An 18,468-nucleotide genomic window follows, 5' to 3' on the forward strand; every position below is an offset into this window, starting at 1 on the left:
TTTTTGAGCATGGTAACTAGGTCACAGGAAATTAAAAGATATTCAAAATTTGTCCCTTACTAAATAATGGTTGTTTATTTTTTAAAAGAGGCTTATACGGGAGTTCCCTTTGTGGCTCAGTGGTTAAGGAATCCGACTAGGAACCATGGGGTTGCGGGTTCGATCCCTGGCCTTGCTCAGTGGGTTGAGGACCTGGTGTTGCCATGAGCTGTGGTGTAGGTTGCAGATGCGGCTCGGATCCTGCATTGCTGTGGCTCTGGCTTAGGCTAGTGGCTACAGCTCCGATTTGACCCCTAGCCTGGGAACCTCCATATGCCACAGGAGCGGCCCTAGAAAAGGCAAAAAGAACAACAACAACAACAACAACAAGAGGCTTATACTGAGCATATTGTACTTTTTATGACTTAAATACTCTGCATTGGAGGTTAAGTAAGTGAAATAAACCAGAATTTATATGACTGTATCACAAATAGTGTAATAGACAAAGCCATACCAACAACTTAAGATTTCATCAGGAAGAGTGGCAGTATTGCCATTAAACAAATTTACCAGGAGTTCCTGTTGTGGCACGGCAGGTTAAGAATTTGATTGCAATGGTTCAGGTCTGTGTGGACATATGAGTTCGATCCCCAGCGAGGTGCAGTGGTTAAAGGATCCAGCATTGCCACAGGTGTGGAACAGGTCACAGCTGTGGCTCAGATTCAGTCCCTGGCCTGGGAACTCCCACATGCTGTGGCTGAGGCCATAAGAAAATTACTAGATTACGTCTAAATACATTTGGGTTAGCAACGTTAAGATGTCATACTGTTAAAGTGGTGTTTATTTGTATAAAGTTTTAGAAAATGTTACTTTATCCCATATGAAACCTTTATGATATTTGAAACAGCTAGTCATGTAACTAAATTTATAAATGCCTTGCTTCTCCCTTTCCTTATACCTTGGATCGGTAAACAAAAGCCAGTGTTAACCTGTTAACAGAGAACCATGGATATTTTTGCTGTTATTGATTTACAGTGTGGTTGAGTGGTGAATCGGTATCACAGTATATGTGTGGCATTGGGAGTGGGGTATAGATGTATGAATATTGGGGTATGGGTTTATACATACATATGAGCTTTCTTTAATTTGGTATCATTGTCTATTCATTGAAGATAAGCAAGATAGTGTCTTAAAAAGAACAGTTCTCTGAAATATTTTTAGACTTCTGTGTATTGTTATTATCTTTAATATAGTCCTAATAAAGTGCTGTAATTGAACACATGGTAATAAACTTGTCCTTTAAATTTATTTATTTATTTATTTTTATTTTTTGGCTGCCCTGTGGCGTATGGAATTCTAGGGCTGTGAATCAGATCTGAGCTACAGTTGCAACCTACACCCCAGCTGCAGCAACATTGGATCCTTATCCCACTGTGCCTGGCTGGGGATTCACCCAGCATCCCAAGGCGGCAGAGATGCTGCTGATCCTATTGTGACACAGTGAGAACTACTGTCCTTTAAATTTTGGTGAAGACTTTAATTTTATTTTTAAGCATATCATTAGAAATATAAATATAGAAGTAAAATAGAAATAGAGGAAAGAGAGAGAGAGACTTACTTTAAAACCCATTAATCTTATCTGAAAAATTATTTTATTCAACTTCTATCCTAAAAGATTACTTAGTAAAATTTAAATATTTTAGCTAATTCTGGCTAATCTTTAAGTGTTAAGGATAATACAATCACTGTTCTGGTACATAATCTTTTGGTATAACAACAGCATCTTCTCACAATATAATAGCATCACCATGTAATTCATACCTCTTGCTTATCTAGTGATAAAGCATAAATAGATGTGGTTGAATTTAAAAGTCTTATTTTCTAGATGCCTACCAACTTTCTAAGTTTGATTTTATTCACTCTGAAATGGAAAATTCTCTGAATATAGTAAAGTTGCCATTCTGAGAAGGAAAGTTCATCTAATAACTCCTCCAGAATTATTTTAAATACCTTTCCCTAACCATCATATGAAAGGTGATCACTTAAATTTAAAAGGTGCATGGCGGTGTTCCTGTTGTGGCTCATTGGGTTAAGGATCTGCCATTGTCTCTGTGAGGATGCAGGTTCAATCCCTGGCCTGGCTCAGTGGGTTAAGGATCTGTAGTTGCCATAAACCTGCGGTGCAGGCCACAGCTGCAGTTCTGATTGAACCCCTGGCCCTGGCCTTGGTAACTTCCATATGCTGCAGGTGCAGCAGTAAAAAGGTGGGGGGGGGGGGAATCATTTAAAAAAAAAAGAAAAGGGAGTTCCCGTCGTGGCTCAGCAATTAACAAACCCAACTAGCATCTATGAGTACTCAGATTCAAGCCTTGCTCAGCAGGTTAAGGGCCCAGTGTTGCCGTGAGCTGTGGTGTAGGTCACAGACGTGGCTTGGATCTGGCATTGCTGTGGCTGTGGTGTAGGCCGGTGGCTACAGCTTGGATTTGACCCCTAGCCTGGGAGTGAACCTCCATATGCTGTGGGTGTGGCCCTAAATGACCAAAGAAAAAAAAAAAGGTGCATGTCTTCAGAATTCTCTACAAACACTATAGAGACGGATTCAAATGCATACCTATAAAGATAAATATCATGTGAAATTGTAGATTATTTGTATTATACTGTTCTATAGGTCCTCGTCTTCCTAATCAGGTTACCAGGTTACAAACTTCTTTATTCAAAGAGCATGTCATCTTGCTTTCACATTCTCTTTGTAAAATCACTAGGCTCATTTTTGTTTTAACTTCCATGACAATATACGATAATGGCCATTTATTTTATTCAGTCAACAAATATCTGCTGAGCATCCACCTTCTCCTCTTTCAAACTGACCTTGTTTCTTGCTATCCCTAAGGGAGTTTCCTTCAAGCTCAGACTTTAGTCTTCCATTTTTCTCTTTTTATTCTTCCTTCTCCTGAATATTTGGTGATAATGAGAGCCTCCATAATTTGTCTCAACTCACCTCACCTGCCTTATTTCTGAATGTCACACAGTATGCTTTCCTGTCCCTATATCCTAAGGATGTCTCATCTTCCAGGAATGCTCTTCCCCTTGCAGTGCTCTATTCCTGTTTGTCTTTACCTTACCCCACCTTAAAGATACAATGCTAATGTTTCCCCCTTTTTATGAACTTAATTTTGTCCCTTCTTCTCCATCTCCAAAATAAAATCTAGAAGTAACTCTCTACCTGAATTCTCTTAAATTTAATTTTTTTTTTTTTACCAACTGGAATAGTGCTGCAATTTGATTCTTTTTCAAAAGAGCAACTCTACCTTGCTTTTTGAATACTAGTTATTGTCAGGTTAAATAGTTTATTTCTGCTCTTCCTTTTTTAAATTTTCTAATATATGTGAGGTTGTTACTCAGTTCCATATCTATGTTCTCATATAGATACATAATTTATTATTTTGTAAACTAATAAAGGTTTTTAGAGCAATATGCTTTCTCAAGTACTGCCTTGGCAGCTTTCCATAATCTCGTGATACTGCAGCAACATTCTTATTTAACAAAAACGAATTTTCTCTTTGTATTGCAGCCACTTCTGAAACTCTACGTATTTACACTTCAGTGTGAATTAGGTATTATCTCTATATATAGATAGATACTATCTCTACACTTGCTTTGGTGAAAAGTCTAAAATTCAGATATCCGTCCTTTTCAGGCCCCCTAACTTCCATTAGAACCTATCAATTTTACCCTCTGCTTAATTGTCCTTGCATATGAATCTGGCTTACTAAACAAAGGAGAATTTCTTTATTCTGGGTTCTTATTATAGAAGATAAACTATCAACTATTAAATTCAAAGGCTCTTTCAGTTACCTGAAGAATGTAGAGTATTTCCATTTCCCTGTCTATTCCATATTTTATCCTCTGCCCAACCTACATTATTACAGAGTTGTATACTGAGACTTCAGTGTACCCTGGGTAGAATTGTCACATACATGTGACATCATGCTTTGGCCCACATTAAGAAATATGTGAGAAGTTTCATATAAGAAACATTTATCTTAAAGTCTGTTTTGTTATGTTGTTGAGGATATTGTCCATACAATCAGTGTTCCCCAGAAAAGATCTTTTTCTCCAAATCAATACCAGGTAAAACATTATTGATTAACTACTTCTTTCTCCTAGCTACTATGTTCTTCAGAGGCAAATAGATGGCTTACCTCATATCAATCACAGATGACCTTATGATATCCTTTTTTTTTTTTTTTTTTTTTTTGCTTTTTAGGGCCACACCCATGGCACATAGAAGTTCCCAGGCTAGGGGTCAAATTGGAGCTGCAGCTGCTGGACTACACCACAGCCACAGAAATGTGGGATCCAAGCCATGTCTGTGAGCCAGCTCACAGCAACCCTGGATCCTTAACCCACTGAGCAAGGCTAGGGATTGAACCTGCGTCCTCATGGACACTAGTCAGATTCATTTCTGCTGAGCCACAGTGGGAACTCCCATTAAGTCTTTTTTTTTTTATTGCTGTTTGTCTTGTCTTTTTTAATATGATTTCTGTGATATATTGGAATTTATTTACTTTTTTATCAGAATTATAACTTATAACACTAAAATTCATACAGTAAAATTATTCTAGTATTCCTTTCTATTTTAGAAAAAATAGGAATATAAGAATATAGAAGACATACCTTTTTTTAGTTTTCTTTCTTAAAATTTTTATTATAGTCAATTTACAATGTTCTTTCAATTTTTCTGCTATACAGCAAAGTGACCCAGTTATACATTCTTTTTCTCACATTATCCTCCATCATGTTCCATCACAGGTGATTGGATATAGTTCCCTGTGTTATACAGCAGAATCTCATTGCTTACCCACTCCAAATACAATAGTTTGCATCCACTAATCCCAAACTCCCAGTCCATCCCACTCTCTCCCCCTCCCCCTTGGCAACCAGAAGTCTGTTCTCCATGAAGACATACCATTTTTACTGAACAAAATAACTTATTGGCACAAAAAAACTAATGGTAGATGCTTAGTCCCTATAATGGCAAATTAGGATTATCTGTATGAAAGACCACTCAAAGGTAGTGCAGGAATAAATGTTAAGCTTTTAGCCTTATATCTCTGGTCAAAGAAATGTATAATTTTATATCTGAATAAAAGTGTAAAAGGGATCATTATCTGACTCAAGGTCAACTTGTTTCCCAGCCCAGTTAGCCATTTGCAAATAATGCATTTTCTCTCCCTCCCTCTCCCTCTCCCTTCCTCCCTTCCTTCCTCCTTCCCTTCCTCCCTTCCTTCCTCCCTCCCTCCCTTTCTCTCTCTCTCTTTCTCTCCCCCTCTCCCTGAATATCTAGCAGTTTTAATTACCATGTAAACCTTTCTGTCGCATGTTTACTCAGTCCTTGATCCATATTTATTAATGTATTGGGATGGGAGGCATTATCATCATCTTAGGGAGACATAGTAACATTCAACTAAACTATATTTCTGGTCTTTCATGCAGATCAGCTGATCTATAAGACTAAAGAAGTGGCTTATGGCAACTTATGCCATAATATTAAAAAACAGGCTAAAAATACCATAAAGTGTCTCTCTTCCATCATGCTGAAGTATGATTTCACCAGAATATAGGGAGAATGATGGTGGGAAAATAGAGGCTGCATCATCCTCTGTAACAGGTGTGATTGCAACCTTCCCACTATTCTGTTATAATTTCACTCTTGAGTCACTAGAATTTACTTCACCGTCTTAAGCTGTGTTGCCTCTTTAATTCACCGCCTTCATTACACCAGTCCTTATATGCCAAGTCTTATTTCCTATTCCATTGCTGAGCCAACTTAGCACACACTTTTCCCATTTGAAAAATCCCTGCTTACAACCTTGGATTTATATCTTTTATGTGCTCCTAAGCTCAAGTCACTTTCCCTTATACTTATAGAGTCTTTTACTAGACCAGCCATCATTTTCAGAATCTTTTTAAGTGTCCGTGATCAGAAGGTCCACAGTAAAAGCCATCTACTCCATAATGATAAAGTCATGGGAGCCAGAGACCTAATTTCACTATGTCTTAGCACTCTGAAACTATTTTTGAAATTGGTTGGGCCTTATAATTATCTAAATACATTTTTAAATTTACTCATCGAGACTACTTTGTTTTCTTATTTTTGATGCTTAGTTTAGCATTTTAATTTCAAAATGGAAATAGCCTATGTGAGATGGATTCAGAAAATGTGTGCAGGGTTCTACTTCTGGTATTGGTTGAGTAGCTTCTATTGGACCCAACCTTCTGCAAAAAGCAAAGATAAATTCTGAATGAAATATAAAAAGCACTGAAGGCACTGGAGAGCAACCACTTAGAAGAAGGAAATGAGACTGAGTGAGTTTCTTGTTTTTTACAGCTTCTAGCCTGAGGGAAGTTCTCATCCATGGGGCAATCAAAACTTGAAGAAAACCCCACAATTTTACTTGCTTAAAGAACATAAGACAAAATTCAAGAAGCTATTCCAGATGGAAAGTGAGTGAGAAAGCTCAGGAAGAAGACAGCCAAATAGAGGAAGTTCCAAATTCTGATTATAAACTCTGCCAAATTTTTATCTAATGCCCAAACTACACATGTGCAGGAAAGACTCCAAGCAGCAGCACAATTAAGGGTAAAGGAATTGAATTGAGATTTCAGCTGCTATTCATGCATGGGAGACAGTTTGGGATTTGAGTCTAGCAAGGTTAATTGTTTACTTTAAAAAATTAAAGGAAAAAGGGAAAAAAGAAATAGCATTGCTTTTCAGAGGACTGTAACTGCATCCAGACTCTAAAACATGGCACTTAACAATGTCTAAAATACAACGCAAAGTTACTAGATATAAACAGGAAAAATACAACATTCTCAAGAGCAAAAAGCAAAACTCAAAAAGCAATCATTGGAGGCAGTCCCCCCACAGATGACTCTGATGTTGGATTTATCAGACAAAGATTTTATAATATCCATAAGGATGTAAAGGAAAATATACTTGGATGAATAAATAAATAAATCTCAAGAGAAATAGAAATTATTTTTTAAAACTACCCTGAATTTTGGAATTAAAAAAAATACAATATTTAAAATTAAGTAGTAGCTAGTTGGGCTTAGCAGCAGATTTGAAATGAAAGAAGAGTCATAAATTTAAATCAATAGAAATTATCCAATCTGAAGAAAAGGATAGTGGGGGGGAGGAAGATTATAACAAAATGAACATATTCTCAGGTTTAAATTATATATAATTGGAATTCCCAAAGGAAAGCTGAAGAAAATGAGATTGGAAAAAAATATTTGAAGACCTAAATTTTGCAATATTGATAAGAGACATAAATACAGTTTCATGAAGCTCAAAAACCCCAATCAGGATAAAAATAAAGAAAATCTCACCTAGATTTATTGTAGCCAAAGTATTTAAAACCAAAAAGAAAATTTTGAGAGCAAAGAAAGATGACACATACATAAGGAAACATTGATTCAAATGATAGCTTGCATCTCATCACATATGATGGGAGCCAGAAGACATGGAAACAATATCTTTGAACTGCTGGAAGAAAAATGTTGTCAACTCTGAAGTCTATATCCAGTGAAGATATTCGTAAAGAATGATGAAGAAATAAAAACATCAGCAGGTAAAAGAAAACTAAGAGAGTTCATTATCAATAGACCTACACTGGGAGTTCCCGTCGTGGCGCAGTGGTTAACGAATCCGACTAGGAACCATGAGGTGGCGGGTTCGATCCCTGCCCTTGCTCAGTGGGTTAACGATCCGGCGTTGCCGTGAGCTGTGGTGTAGGTTGCAGACGCGGCTCGGATCCAACGTTGCTGTGGCCCTGGTGTAGGCCAGCGGCTTCAGCTCCGATTGGACCCCTAGCCTGGGAACTTCCATATGCCACGGGAGCGGCCCAAGAAATGGCAAAAAGACAAAAAAAAAAAAAAAAAAAAAAAAATAGACCTACACTATAGGAGATGCTAAGAAAATTCTGCAGACTGAAGGGAAATAAAATTAGCCTGAATTTTAGCTCTTTGGGAAGAAATGAAGAACATGAAAAATAATAAATATGTAGGTAAATATAATTTTAAAATAAATGTGCAAAGCAAAAATTAACATGTGAGACTTCCATATGTATATATATATATAATTCTTTATATAATATATGTAACAACTATAGCACTGTAGCATAAAGGACAGGGCCTATATGGCTGCAGTTCATACTTTTTACATTCTGTGGTATGAAATTATTACTTAGACTGAAAAATTAAGGATATATATTATAATCCCTAGAGCAGTAGTTCTCAAACTTTTTTTTTTTTTTTGTCTTTTTTGTTGTTGTTGTTGTTGTTGCTATTTCTTGGGCCGCTCCCGCGGCATATGGAGGTTCCCAGGCTAAGGGTTGAATCGGAGCTGTAGCCACCGGCCTACGCCAGAGCCACAGCAACGCGGGATCCGAGCCGCGTCTGCAACCTACACCACAGCTCACAGCAACGCCGGATCGTTAACTCACTGAGCAAGGGCAGGGACCGAACCCGCCACCTCATGGTTCCTAGTCGGATTCGTTAACCACTGCGCCACGACGGGAACTCCAGTTCTCAAACTTTTTTGCCTCAAGAGGCTATTACACTCCTACAAGTTATTGAGGACCCCAAAGAGCTTTTGTTTATTTAGCTTATATCTACCTATGTATAGATTTTAGAGAAAAGAATTGGAGAATCCTAAAAACATTCATTTATTAATTCATTTAAAATACCAATATTAGATCCAGTATGTGTTAAAATGAATAACGTTTTCATGATAAATAATTATATTTTCTAAAACAAAAATAATTCATTGAGAAGATGGACATTGTTACACATTTTGCAAATCTCTTGAATGTCGACCTAATAGAAGACAGCTGGATGTTCATGTCTGCTTCTGAGTTCAACCTATTGTGATGTGTTGTTTAAATTGAAGTATATGAAGAAAATCTATCCTCATACATATGTGTAGTTGGAAAATGGAGGAGAATTATAATAGCCTTTTCAGATAGTTGTGGATATCATTCCTTAATACGGCACCCAAACTCTGAAGTGGAGGTTTCTTAAAGGTTAGTTGTCATGTGGAATCTAAAATCACATTAGTGAAATTTTTGTACCCTACATTGTCCTCTTACATTTTGAATGAGTTTGTAACACCATGCATTGATCATTGGAAAAGAGTGATCACTGATCTTCAAAATGTTGATACATTTCATTAGACAATATCCAAAATCACACGTGTTAGAGTTCCCATCATGACTCAGCGGAAATGAATTTGACTAATAGCCATGAGGATGCTGGCTCAATCCCTGGCATCACTCAGTGAGTTAAGGATCTGGCACTGCCATGAGCTGCGGTGTAAGTCACAGACATGGCTCGGATCTGGCATTGCTGTGGCTGTGGCACAGGCCAGCAGCTACAGCTCTGATTCGATCCCTAGCCTGGAAAACTCCATATGCCATGTGTGCAGCCCTAAAAAAAAAAAAAATTGTTAATATCACCACCAATCTCATCAGAAAAGTATTTAAGTTTTGGGAAGCTGCCAGTCTTACAGTGAATGTAAGTGCTTACAAGTTTTCAAAAATTCTAATTTTCCCTTGAAAGTTTATATTTCATAATTGGCAATAAATTTTGTCAAGCTATTTTCTTTGATGTGGCAGGTTCATTTCATTTATTTTGGAAAAAAATGAATGAACCTTAACGAAGTCTGAATAACCATTGTTTGTCTGCCATAGCTGTCTATTAAGTAAAAAATGGGATTTTGTGAAAAAAGTGGCCAGTTCAGCTCACAAGTAAAATAATCACATAAGTGCTTCTCCTCAAGACAACCACTTTCCTGCAGTATGCAGCAGAAGGGCTTTAAGTGCACATCTTCTTTAACATAGTAGTGAACAATACAATACAGCTTGATGCCGCTGCATTGATTTGTGCTAAGCCCCAAAGTTTTACCCACCATTGCTTTTGTACCATTAGTGAGATTATCAGCACATTTGGCCTAGGACAAACAGTCAGAATAATTTTCAACACTTTAAATAGTTCAGTACTACTTGTGTTTCTTCTCAGGCACTGACATAAAAGAGTATCTTCACGGTTGATTAATTGGTGATAACACCAGATGAACACAAAATTATCCTGCTATATCAGCCTCCTTTATTTGTTAAGGCAAAAAATAAGTCTACAGACAAGATATTAAATCACTCTTTATGTTATCAGTTAAATCTTTGAATCAGTAGGAGTTCTCCGTGTTACCATAGCTGTGTCTTAGGTTGCAACTGCAGCTTGGATCTGATCCCTAGCCTGGATCTGATCCTTGGCCCAGGAATTCCATATGCTGTGGGTCCACCAAAAATGAAAAGAAAAAAAAATCTTTGAATAAGTGAATTTCTGTATTGGGAAATGGCAGTGCCATAATTTCTTGTATGGACTCTTCATCCAGCAGGCATTCAGCAATATCAACTGTGCAATCTGTCTAGTCTCTCAGCTATTGTGAGTGCTTTACCAGCCAATGCAGTATAATAACTTCACCTGTAAAATATTTGAATGGCTTTTTAATCTCTAGTTTGGAAAGTTATAAAAACAATTTGTGGTATTTAACATGCTCACCACACCTGCATTTAAAATTTCAGTTTCTTTTGCACTAAACTCTAAATGAGTGGTTTCAAAAGATGCGGCAGCTTAACTTGGACATGATGTTCTGTCACAGAAGACACAGTAAGGCAAATTATCAACATTTATAAAGCCTATTGAAAGACAGTTTTTATAACATTTCATTTGATAAAACAAGTTTCACCCAGTTACTTTGATGTATTTTTTCTTCATTGAGCCAGAGAATTCTAACACTTTCATCTTTCTCAACATCTTAAACAGAGAAGCTGTATGTTGAGAAAAATACTTTTTATTGTGATAAAATATACATAACATGAAATTTACCATTTTAACCATTTTTAAATGTACAGTTCAGTGGCATTAAGTACATTCACATTGTTGCACAACCACTATGACTATCCATCCTCAGAACATCTTCATCATCCCATACTGAAACTTTGTGCCAATAAGATAAGTCCCCTAAATCAATAATCCATTCTTCAACATGAAAAAAAAAGGGAGTGCCTTTATAGCATAGCAGGTTAAGGATCTGGCATTGTCACTGCAGCATCTCAGGTCACTGCCTGTGATGTGGGTTCAACCCCTGGCCTGGGAACTTCCACATGCCATGGGTGTGGCCAAAAAATATGATTAATTTCTAAAATGAGTTTAATATTAAATTGAATTTTTTTAATTTTTGAAGAAAATTCTTAAATATTGTAAAACAAATCTGTAAATTGTACCCATTCTTGTATTGACATGTAGGTACAAGAAAAATTTTAAGATTTCAAAATAATTACTTGTTTGATAATAATAAGACTGTAGCAGGTATAACCAAAGGAAACTAGCAAGAACCCAGTAAAGGTACAGAGAACAAACTGAGTTAATCTCTAAAAATGCATATATTTATACCTATATCCAAACATATCATGAATTACATTGTTAATGGACTAAACTCTCCTGTTAAAAGGTAGAGACTGTCAAAATAAGTTTCTAATAAAACAAGACCCATCTATGTACTTTAAATGTACTTTAAACATAAAGACAGATATAAGTTGAAAATAAGTAGATGGAAGCTAATATACTATGCATTCAATAAGTGTAAAAAGGCACTTTAATATCAGAAGAGACTTCGAGACAATGGGTAGTACTAGATATAAAAAGTTAAGCAACAGATATTACCAAATATAAAGAGGTATAGTTCATCAGGAAGATATAAAAACCATAAATGTGTACATAAAGCCAAATAGTAAGAAATAAGAGGAAAAAAAATCTCCATAATCATCGAAATTTTAATGGTCATCCTCAGCAAAAAAACAAAAAAAATCAGTAGATGCAGAAAATCTGAGCAACGCTAACAATATCCATCAGCCAGTTGATTCCCTGTAACTGGGGAATACGCATTTCTTTCAACTCATCATGGATATGGTCATTAAAATAAACCATACAATGGACCATAAGATAAGTATGATACATTCAAAAAGATTGGAATCAAAGACTATTTTCTGGCCACAACACAACTCAATACCAGCATGACTTCTTTTAAAAAGTCAAAATATTTGGAAATTGTGCAACATAATTACAAATAACCCATGAGAAAGAGAGGAAATCACAAAGACATTAGAAAATATTTCAGGAGCTCCTGTCGTGGTTCAGCAGGAATGAATCTGACTAGGATCCATGAGGACCCAGGTCTGATCCCTAGTCTCACTCAGTGGGTTAAGGATCTGGCATTGCTGTGAGTTGTGGTGTAGGTCACAGATGCAGCTGGGATCTGCCATTGACTTAATAAAGATAAGAATAGAAATCAATGAAACAGGGAGTTCCCGTCATGGCTCAGTGGTTTGCGAATCCGACTGGGAACCATGAGGTTGCAGGTTCGATCCCTGGCCTTGCTCAGTGGGTTAAGGATCTGGCATTGCCATGAGCTGTGGTGTTGTTTGCAGACATGGCTCGGATCCTGCGTTGCTGTGGCTGTGGTGTAGGCTGGCAGCTATAGCTCCCATTAGACCCCTAACCTGGAAACCTCCATATGCCGCGGGAGTGACCCAAGAAATGACACAAAAAAAAAGAAAAAAAAAAGAAATCAATGAAACAGAAAATTGAGAAATTAAAGCCAAAAATTAATTTGAGGTATAGAAAAAAAGCAGCATGAAAATACAGATTGCCAATATCATAAATGAAAGCAGGACAATCAGGATAGATCCTATAGACAGTAAAATAAAAATGAGAGATTATTATAAAAAAAAAACGCTTTGTGAATAAATTTGACAACTTAGATGAAATGGACAAATTTTTTAAAATTCAACATAATAAAGTGCAAATAGTCCTGTATTTATTAAAGAATTAAATTTGTTATCCAAAGTTTCCTTCAAAACTCCAGACCAGATGATTTCACTGGTTCATTCTATCAAATATTTAAAGAAGAAATAACACCAATATTAAACAAACTCCTTGGAAAATAGAGGAGAAAGGATCACTTCCTAACATGTTTTATGAGAATAGCATTACTCTGACAAAAGATATTATGAAACAAAAATTACAAATTAGTATCACTTCTACTTGGAAATACAGAATATAAGCAAGGTATAAAAAAGGATAACACATCATAACTAAAAGAGATTATCCCAAGAATGCAACATTGGTTTAACATTTAAACTTTGAGTTTATTTTTGTGTATGGTGTTAGATAATGTTCTAACTTCATTCTTTTTCATGCAGTTGTCCACTTTTCCCACCACCATTTATTGAAGAGAACTGTCTTTCCTCCACTGTATATTCTTGCCAACTTTGTCATAGATTAATTGACCATGGGTGTTTGGATTTCTTTCTGGGCTTTCTATCCTGTTCCATTGATCTATATTTCCGGTTTTTGTGCCAATAGCATACCATCTTGATAACTGTAGCTTTGTGATAGAGTCTGAAGTCAGGGAGCCCGATTCCTCCAGTTCCACCTTTTCTTTTCAATATTGCTTTGGCTGTTCAAGGTCTTTTATGTTTCCATACAAATTTTAAAGTATTTTGTTCTGGTTCTATAAAGAATGTCCTTGGTTATTTGATAGGGATTGCATTGAATCTATCTAGAGATTGCCTTAGGTAATATTGTCATCTTGACTATATTGATTCTTCCAATCCAAAAGCATGATATATTTTTCCATCTGTTTGTGTCTTCTTTGATTTCTTTCATCAGTGTCTTATAGTTTTCAGAGTACAGGTCTTTTGTCTCTTTAGGTAGGTTTATTCATTAGTATTTTATTCTTTTGGATGCAATGGTAAATGGGACTGTTTCATTAATTTCTCTTTCTGATCTTTCATTGTTAGTATATAGAAAATGCATTGAATTTCTGTGTGTTAATTTTGTATCCGACGACTTTACCAAATTCATTGATGAGCTCTAATGGTTTTCTGGTAGTGTCTTTAGGATTTTCTAGATATAGAATCATGTCATCTACAAACAGTAATAGTTTTACTTCTTCTTTTCCAATTTGGAATCCTTTTATTTCTTTTTCTTCTCTGATTGCCATAGCTAGGACTTCCAAGACTGTTGAATAGCATTGGTGAAACAGAACATCCTTGTCTTGATCCTGATCTTATGGAAATGCTTTCTGTTTTTCACCATTGAGAATGATGTTAGCTGTACGTTTGTTATAAATGGCTTTTATTATATTGAGGTAGTTCCCCTCTGTACCCACTCTCTGGATAGTGTTTATCAGGAATGGGTATTGAATTTTGTCAGAAGCTTTTTCTGCATTGATTGAGATGATCATATGCTTTTTATTTTTCAGTTTGTTGACATAGTGTATCGCATTGATAGATTTATGGATATTGAAGAATGCTTGCATCCCTGGGATAAATCCTACTTGATCATGGTGTATGATCTTTTTAATGTATTGTTGTATGCGGTTTGCTAATATTTTGTTGAGGATTTTTTTTTTTTTTTGTCTTTTTAGGGCTGCACCTGTGGCATATAGAGGTTCCCAGGCTAAGGGCTGAATTGGAGCTGTAGCCACCGGCCTATGCCAGAGCCACAGCAATGCTGAATCCAAGCCACCTCTGCGACCTACACCACAGCTCACAGCAACACCAGATCCTTAACCCACTGAGTAAGGCCAGGGATCAAACCCACAACCTCATGGTTCCTAGTCAGATTCGTTTCTGCTGCGCCATGACAGGAACCCCTTGTTGAGGATTTTTGCATTTATGTTTATGAGTGATATTGGCCTGTAATTTTCTTTTTTGTGGTATCTTTGGTTTTGGTATCAGGGTAATGGGGGCTTCATAGAATGAGCTTGGGAGTGTTCCTTCTTCTGCAATTTTCTGGAAAAGTTTCATAAGAAGAGGTGTTAACTCTTCTCTGAATGTTTGGTAGAACTCAGCTATGAAACCATCAGGTCCTGGACTTTTGTTTTTTGGAAGTTTTTAAGTCATATTTTCAATTTCAGTACTTGTTATTGGTCTATTTCTATTTTATATTTCTTCCTGGTTCAGTCTTGGTAGGTTGTACCTTTGCAAAAATCTGTCCATTTTATTGGCATACAGTTGCTCATAGTAGTCTCTCATGATCCTTTGTATTTCAAAAGTGTCAATTGTGACTTCTCCTTTTTTTCATTTCTAATTTTATTGATTTGAACCCTCTCCCTTTTTTCTTGATGAGTCTGGCTAACAGTTTATCAACTTGTTGATCTTTTCAAAGAACCAACTTTTGGTTTCATTGATTTTCTCAATTGTTTTCTTTGTCTCTATGTTATTAATTTCTGCTCCAATATTTATGATTTCTTTCCTTCTATTAATTTTGGGCCTTGTCTGTTCTCCCTTCTCTAGACGTTTAAGGTGTAAGGTTAGGTTGTTTATTTGCATTTTTTCTTCTTTCCTGAGATAAGATTATATTGCTCTAAACTTCCCTCTCAGGACTGCTTTTGTTGCATCCCATAGGTTTTAGATTGTTGTATCTTCATTGTCATTTGTCTTTATGTATCTTTTAACTTCCTCTTTGATTTCTTCAATGATCCATTGATTGTTTAGTAGCATATTGTTTAGCTTCCAAGAGTTTATGCTGGGAAAACTGGACAACTACATGTAAGAGTATGAAATTAGAACATTATCTAACACCATACACACAAATAAACTCAAAATCTATTAAAGACCTAAATGTTAAACCAGACACTATAAAACTTCTAGAGGAAAACATAGGCAGAATGCTCTTTGACATGTCACAGCAACGTCTTATTTAATCCACTTTCTAGAGTAAAGAAAATAAAGACACAAATAAACCAATGGGACCTAATTAAACTAAAAAGCTTCTGCACAGCAAAGGAAACCATTAAAAAAAACTGAAAAGACAACCCACAGAATGGGAGAAAATTTTTGCAAATGACTCAACTGACAAAGGTTTAATCGCCAAAATATACAAACAACTCATACAACTCAACAACAAAAAACAAACAACCCAATTGAAAAATGGGCAGAAGACCTAAATAGACATTTCACCAAAGAAGACATACACATGGCCAGCAGGCACATGAAAAAATGCTCAACATCACTAATTATTAGAGAAATGAAAATCAAAACTATAATGAGGTACCACCTCACACCAATTAGAGTGGCCGTCATTAATAAGTCAACAAATAACAAATGCCGGAGAGGGTGTGGAGAAGAGGGAACCCTCCTATACTGTTGGTGGGAATGTAAATTGGTACAATCACTATGGAAAATAGTATGGAAATACCTCATAGAACTAAATATAGAGCTACCATATGACCCAGCAATCCCACCCCGGGCATATATCCAGACAAAAATTTCATTGAAAAAGATGCATACACCCCTATATTCACTGCAGCACTATTCATAATAGCCAAGACAAGGAAACAACCTAAATGTCCAACGACAGATGAATGAATTAAGAAGATGTGGTACATATACACAATGGAATACTACTCAGCCATTAAAAAAAGAACAAAATAATGCTATTTGCAGCAACATGGATGGAACTAGAGACTTATACTGAGTGGAGTGAAGTAAGTCAGAAAGAGAAAGACACCATATGATATCACTTATATGTGGAGTCTAAACTATGGCGCAAAAGATCTATTGACAAAACAGAAAAGATCATGGACATGTAGGACAAACTCATGTTTGCCAGAGAGGAAGGGGAGGGAATGGGATAGATTGGGAATATGGGGTTAGTAGATGAAAACTTGAATTTGGTGTGGACAGGCAATGAGATCCTGCTGTATAGTACAGGGAACCATATATCTAATCACATGTAATGGAATATGATACAGGATAGAGGATAGTGTGAGAAATAGAATGTGTATATTTGTGTGTGTATGTGTGTGTGTGTGTTTGTGTATGAATGACTGGGTCACTTTGCTGTATGATAGAAATTGACAGAACATTGTAAATCAATCATAATAAAAAATTAAAATTAAATAAACCAAATATTTGTTTTCTTAAAAAAAGAAAATCAGTGTAATTCACTATATTGAGAAAACAAAGGAGAAAAAACAAATAATTATTTGAATAGATGCAGAAAAAACATTTGACAAAGTTCACCACTCTTCATGATTTAAAAATAACAATGAAACCTTCAGCCAAGAGAGAATGAAAGGAATGTTCCTCAATCTGATAAAAGAAATCTATAAAAAAAAATTACAATCAGTATTATACTTAGAAGTATTAAATGTTTTGCCCCTAAGTTTGGGAACAAAGCAAGGATGACCATTCTCACCATTTCTATTCAATATTCCAATAAAATGAGAAAGATAAGAGGTATAAAATTATAAATTAAGTGAAACTCTAATTTCTGATAACATGATTATTTATGTATAATATCTTAAGGAATCTACAAAACAACTACTAGAATGAATAGTGAATATAGCAAGTTCTCAGGATACAAGGTCAAAATGCAAAATTACATTGTATTTTTATGTATACCCAGAGCAGTCAATTAGAAAATGAAATTCAAAAACCGTTCTACAGCATCAGTAGCAATAAAAAAAAAATCTACAAATAAATTTTGCAAAAAATGAGCAATACATCTATACTGCAAACTACAAAATATTGCTGAGAGAAATTAAAAGTCTAAATCAATGAAGACCATTGTTCATGGATTGGAAGATGCAGTATTTATTAAAATGGCAATTCTCCCCAATATGACCTGTAGATTCAATGCAATCCCAAATATAATTCTACCTTGAAGTTTTAAAAAAAATTGAAATTGACAAGTTTATTCTAAAATTTATATGGAAATATAAAGGGCCTAAAGTACTTGAAAAGTAGCACTTGCCAATAGAACTTTCTGCAATGTCAAAAATATTCTATAGCTGCACTATTCAGTATGTTAACTAACCATATGTGACTATTGAGCACTTGAAAGGAACAAGTGCTACAAAGGAACTGATCTTTTAATTTAATTTAGTTTAAGTGTAAATACATGTAGCTAATGGCTATTGTATTTAACAGTGCAGAAAATAGTCCTCTGAAAAAAGAAGAGGATTTAGCTGATATGACTTTGGAACTTAGTAAAAAGCTACAGTAAAGACAGTGTGGGAGTTCCCATCATGGCTCAGCAAAAACAAATCTGACTAGGAACTGTGAGGCTACAGGTTCAATCCTTGGCCTTGCTCAGTGGGTTAAGGATCTGGCATTGCCATGAGCTGTGGTATAGGTTGCAGACGTGACTTGGATTCAGAGTTGCTGTGGCTGTGGCATAGACCTGCAGCTTCAATTCCACCCCTTGCCTGGGAAGCTCCATATGCCGTGGGTGTGGCCCTAAAAAGCTAAAAAAAAGGAAAGAAAGTGTTACAGACATAAAATAGACAAATATATCAATGGAACAGAATAGAGGGGTAACAATCCATATTTATATGACCTTGATTTTTGACAA

General features: G+C 35.9%; 1 protein-coding gene across 6 annotated transcripts in view; it reads left to right on the forward strand.

Annotated features, from left to right (window-relative positions):
• GPR137C (G protein-coupled receptor 137C) overlaps positions 1-18,468 on the forward strand; it is a 58,291-nt gene that overhangs the window by 31,241 nt on the left and 8,582 nt on the right. The window contains exon 4 of one of the 6 annotated variants that reach the window (XR_014818975.1): positions 6,371-7,616. The exons of the other annotated variants lie outside the window; for them this stretch is intronic. The gene's annotated coding sequence lies outside the window, so the exon portion shown is untranslated. The remainder of the gene's footprint in view (positions 1-6,370; positions 7,617-18,468) is intronic. 6 annotated transcript variants of the gene reach the window in all.

The sequence above is a fragment of the Sus scrofa genome, chromosome 1 (genome assembly GCF_054392235.1).
Source record: "Sus scrofa isolate SSC_HxYL_T2T_F1_AM1 chromosome 1, Sscrofa_HxYL_maternal_Yorkshire_Landrace_v2.0, whole genome shotgun sequence".
Lineage (NCBI taxonomy): Eukaryota > Metazoa > Chordata > Mammalia > Artiodactyla > Suidae > Sus > Sus scrofa.